Below are 6000 nucleotides of genomic sequence, written 5' to 3'. Positions count from 1 at the left end.
CTAGCTTAATGTTGAGAGGATCACAAACAAACAAGGTATTTTTTACATAAGTGGGATGTTTAATGTATTTCAGGAAATTTTTAGATCTTGCACAGTGTTTGTGTGTACTTGCTGTGTTTTTAACCTTGGAAGACATACAAAATATTTAGAGCTAAAATTAAAATTACATTACAAGAACTCATTCTAAATTTATTACCTTGTGATAAACATGAGTCTTAGAAAAACTTCTCTGTTTATGTTTCCCACTTGAATGATTTCCAAATTACATCAAATTATAAGGTAATGGATTTATAAAATCACAGGATAGTATTCTCATTTTAAGAGAAAATTTAGATTGCTGTTAGCTTTTATTTCTCTCCCCAAACTCTCAGGGAAGACAAATTCAAAGAAAACTTTCTCAGTCTAGGATACATAATTAGTATATTTGCAGTTCTCAGTATATGTCTAGTTCCTAAGAGCTGCTAAGAATACTATTCAATAACATCTTTTAAAGGTATCATAAAGCTGTTATGACAATTACCAATCGTAATGGCTATATTATATGTGACATATCAACATTAAGTCCAAAAGCACCATTACCTGTCAACAGATTGTGGTTTTTTTTTTTTTTTTGCAATTAGGTACTGTATACGAAGCCGGTAAGAAAATAAGCACTGGCTCTATTTAGTAGCATAGCTGAGAAGGTAAATGGGCAAAATGGATCTATGAGTACTTTGGGGGAAAAGAACAACAGTACTATACATAGATAGGGAATTATAATAAAAATAATAGTCATCAGATCTGACCTAATGGAAATTGGACAGCAAAACCAAAAGCAATTTCACAAACCCTCATAACTATCTTCTTCTTCTTCTTTTGACTTTGGTTCCCATGGCAATCTGCATTTTCATAAAAGGCTCACCATTTGGATTAATTACTCTTCCATTAGTCCAAATATTCTTTCCACCTTACTCTTCAAAAGCCCCCCACAAACTGTCCATTTAACCAAATATTCAAGACTATTCAAATAAACAGCTAGCTCAGTATAAATGGACAAACTACATTAAAGCTTGATCATTTCAAATGACATTTCAAAAGCTGGACAGAAGCTAACCTTTGAAATGATATTGTAGGTAGGTAACATAGCCAATTGTGCAAACTAAGAATTAGCCTTTTTTGACACAGCTGGTAACTTTAGGAAGGAAAAGTTGGCAGCCCTGGTGCTAAAAGAAGGGAAATCAACACAAATAAGTGCTATAGGAAGAGTTAAAAAATTATGATTCCGGTGATTATTTTTCTTTATTATTTCTAAAATTAAAATATTAGTATATATGAGCTTTCAACTATAGATGTGCACTATAAACTATACATACATATAGATACATATACACAGAGACATTTTCTTCAGGTTTTCTTGCTTTACCTATTTAGAGTATTTTTTTCTAATTTTAATATAAATTTAGACTTAGAGAAATGTTGCAAGGTTATTATAAAAAGATTCCCAGATATTTTTCTCTCAGACTCTCTCCATACATAAATAATATATAAATACATATGTATTATATAGTTTTCTCTTTGTGTATTTTTATATATATTTGAACCATTCAAGATGAAGTTGAAAATATAATATCCACATCATTCCTAAATATGTAAGGAATATTTTCTAACAATGAAGATTTCTAGTTATGTATTAAATATACCCTGAATTGTTACCCAAATTATCAAAATTTGTTTTCAATATTTTTTCTTTTTTTTTTATTATATCACAACTGTGTACATTAATGCAGTCATGGGGTACAATGTGCTGGCTTTATATACAATTTGAAATATTTTCAACAAACTGGTTAACATAGCCTTCATGGCATTTTCATAGTTATCGTGTTAAGATATTTATATTCTACATTTAATAATTTTCACACGGTGCATCTTACAAGGGTACATGTTTTCGATTTTTAAAATCATAAATTATTTGTTGTCACAGCAGAAAACACAGGGATGATGAAAACAAAACATCTCCAATAATTCTCCACTACTAAACCACCATGAAAATTGTGTGTGTTTTCTTTGAAGTTTTTGTTAGGTAACCTTTATGGACCATTACTTTATACATTTAATAAAACACCATAACATTTCTCAAATGCTTCATAAAAATAATTTTTTAAGAATCCAGTACGCAATAGCTTGTCTTTTACAGTAGTTTTTGGAGAAAAACTTTACATTTCTTAGCTTAAACTGAAAATACCATGACAATTTCTATACGTATCTCTCTCTGTCTTGCTCTTTATCTTACTCTTTCTTCTCTAAACAATTTTCAGATTCAGCCATTTCTATCTTCACAATATCTCTTTCTTCCTTTTTTGATTTTCATTTACTTATTCTAAGCAATAGATACTGAGGCATTTTAACATGAGTTTTAGAATAAGATGATCCAGGTTCAAATTGCAGACTAACTACCTCAAACTAACTTGTGCGATCTCGGGCCAGTTCGCTTAACCTTTCTGAGCTGCAGTTTTCTCATCTGTAAGAAAGGGATGCTAACAGTTACAGAAATCTTGTAAGGCTATGCCTGGCTCATAGTTCACAGTCACCAAATGTTACTGTTGCTGCTTCTGCTGCTGCTAAAAGCACTGCTTTGGAGTGTTGTGGAGGTAAATGTGGCAATGTCTGAAAAATACTACTTATGGTGCCTGGCAAATCAAAAGTACTTAATAAATAATAGCTATTATGAGCATAATTTCTGAATTAGGCACAGGAGACACATAGATAAGCAAGTCATCGTCTCTACTCTTGGAGAAGTAACCATGTAATGTCACAGCTGCCAGATTAATCTTACCATACTTGAGAGTTGGGTTCATATGTGACCTTATCCACAAGGCTTTCACTGATCCCCCCTCCACCGCCGAGAAGAATGTTGTTCTTTTTTTTTTTTTGTAGAGACAGAGTTTCACTTTATGGCCCTTGGTAGAGTGCCATGGCCTCACACAGCTCACAGCAACCTCCAACTCCTGGGCTTAAACGATTCTCTTGCCTCAGCCTCCCAAGTAGCTGGGACTACAGGCGCCCGCCACAACGCCTGGCTATTTTTTGGTTGCAGTTCGGCCGGGGCCGGGTTTGAACCCGCCACCCTCGGTATATGGGGCCGGTGCCTTACCGACTGAGCCACAGGCGCCGCCCAAGAATGTTGTTCTTTACTAAACTTCCATGACCACCTTTTTCTCCATTTTTTCTTATTGGAGTTTAGAATATTGTTATTTTTACTTTTATTTGTTTATAGGTCTTTGCTCAACTTATTAGAAGGGTAGTGAATATATTTTGTTCATCTTTCAGCTGTCAGCATATACAGAGTGTGTCGCATTCTTTTGTCCTTCCTTTTTTCCTTCCATTCTTCACCCATCTTATTCCACCAAATATTTGATGGCCCCTTCTTTTTAGTGGGCATTCAAAAAGGGTGGTGAAATGAATGTTGGAGTTATCATTTAAAATTCAAAAAAGCATATGTTATTATTCCTGTCATTATTTTTCGAAAAGTGTAAAATATAAACTACTTTTTAGTCAGATGGAAGTCATAAGAATAAATTTCCACTTCATTTTGAGTCTGTACTAAGTTCCACTTGCTCACTTTTTGGCACCATCTTACAGCTATTTCAAGTGGGATTCTTTCATGGTGTACATATTTTTAAAATATTGTCATGCTGTGCCCAGGATAGTCACAGAACTTCCACAGCAAGTGCTCCTTGTTGAAATCCAGGGTTATTAATAATGACAAGTCATTTGGATACTTTAATTAGTGTCCAGCACTATTTCCATTAGTTAATATGTATTTTTAACATCGTTGTGCCTAACAATTGTAGTGTAGATTTTCTTGGCACTGCAATTTCCCCACTGGATTATGCCATGTTAAGTTTTTGAAGATCTTGTTAAAAAACACCAAAGAAATTTGTAGGTAAAGGTTATATAGTTAATCAAAATGATCTTTAATGCCAAGTGGCCACAAGTTTTCTTCTATCCCCTTTCAAACATGTAGAGGTCTTTCCATAATGTTCCCTTTACAGTCCTACCATTCCTGCCCCACTTGCTCACTTGCATCTGAAGAAAGGGCTTTAGGGAAAGAAAACTGGATAGGGCCATCCAAAAATCTCTTCAGAGTCAGCCCCACCCTAATCATTCCCAGACACTACTAAACTATGTCCAAAAATTCAGTTGCCATAGTTTGCAGCAAAAGTCAGTTTCATATCTTTAGTAACGGTAGAGTTGTGAAAATATCTCCTTATTTTCAAGCATTAGAGAATGTATTAACTCAGATACTTAGTAGAACTACTTATTGATAGATATGTGGGAGGTTTTTTTATTTTGGTTGCCAATGATGTATCCCCAGAAGTAGAAAGCAAAAAAGGTGTGCAATTAATATTCTTGAATAAATTCAGGAATGTGTAAATGTCATTTGCTTAAGGTCTCACAGTACCTGAGCATTCTAAGCGCTAAAGACGAAGTTTTAATTGTTTTGAATGTGGCGGTACCAAGCACCTGTTCTAATTTTTATTAGGTGAATTCCAAAAGGTATTTATTCTAATTTCCCTTAACAATTCTAAGTATTTCTAAGAATTCGGATGAAATCACTGTTTGCATGTGAATTTACCAGACTTAATTTTGATTTTCTTTTCCCAACACACTGTTTTCTCCCCTAAACTGTCCTACAAACCCCATTCTAAAAAGTTATCTGCTAAGACCTTTACATTAGCAAAATAACTAAGAAAATGCTACGAAAGCTATGTTAACTAGTGTGATGAAAATGTGTCAAACGATCTATGAACCAAGTGTATGGTGCCCCATGATCAGACTAATGTACACAGCTCTGATTTAATAAAAAAAAAGAAAAAATTAAAAAAAATAAAAAGTTATCTGCTTAGATACATTGGAGTCTAACACCGACCGTGATTTTAAAATTACCAGGCCTCAATAGGACCAACATTTTCATACATGGGTGTTTAATACCATGTATGAATGACTCTAATTGTAAACTGTCCTATCTCTACTTTTTATTTCCTTTTGAAACAGAAACCTGAACTACTGGGAGATGGAATTAGAGGAACAGGTGTACTGTCAGCTCAGAAAGTGGCCTCAGAGCCCTGTCCCTGAGGATCTGTGCCCAGGATAGAATAACTAACGTCAGGGAGAGCATTAGGAGCAAGAGAAGGTCATTTCTGCTTGGATCAAAGCCTTCTGTTTGGACCAAGTTCATGACTTGGCCCTTCAATTTGGCACAAATATAAAATTTTACTAAAAAGCGCTATAGAGCACACACAGTTCCTAATGATCTGGCTCCTGTCCAGGCCTCTAGCCTCATTTTCAGCCACTATCTCCAAACACCATACACCACCATACTTTGCAATTCTCTGTCCTGTATTTCCACAGAAGTGAAACATATAGTAGAATGTCAGGGAGATATCAGATAGGTGAACCAGATGCTTTGAACAGGAAACCTCATAGGTCAATGATAAGGATGCTTGAGTCTGGGGGATGTGAATGAAGAATTTCTAACTTCTGCCAATTGGAATTACTTTCTTTTCTATATTTCCATATGCTTTGTTTCATGTCGTCTTTCAAAGCTAACCATGTTCTGCATTACATTATCCTTATCTGTGAATATGGGTATATCTCCCATATCCCACTAGTTCATAATCTTGAAGGCAGAGTTTGTTTTCTTATCTTTCTACCATACCTTGCATATAATCATGCTAAATACTTACTATTTAATTGTTTAAAACAAAAGATCCGAGGGGACCTTAGGGATGGTATCCATTTGAAACCTATTCAGATTTCCCTCTCTCCATCTTGTCCTATCTCCACCCCCAGCCACCTAAATACCAGATTCCACTGGAAAGAGATATATTTTAAAAGTAATGATTAGGACAAGGCAAACAGAGAGTTCTATACTCAGATTTAGCTCATAGTTATTGAATGCTCATTTCACTGATGAGGAAATAGAGACTCAAATAACTTTCAGTAGCTTGCCAAATGTCA

This window comes from Nycticebus coucang, chromosome X (genome assembly GCF_027406575.1).
Source record: "Nycticebus coucang isolate mNycCou1 chromosome X, mNycCou1.pri, whole genome shotgun sequence".
NCBI classification, from domain to species: domain Eukaryota; kingdom Metazoa; phylum Chordata; class Mammalia; order Primates; family Lorisidae; genus Nycticebus; species Nycticebus coucang.
This window is presented reverse-complemented; position numbering follows the sequence as displayed.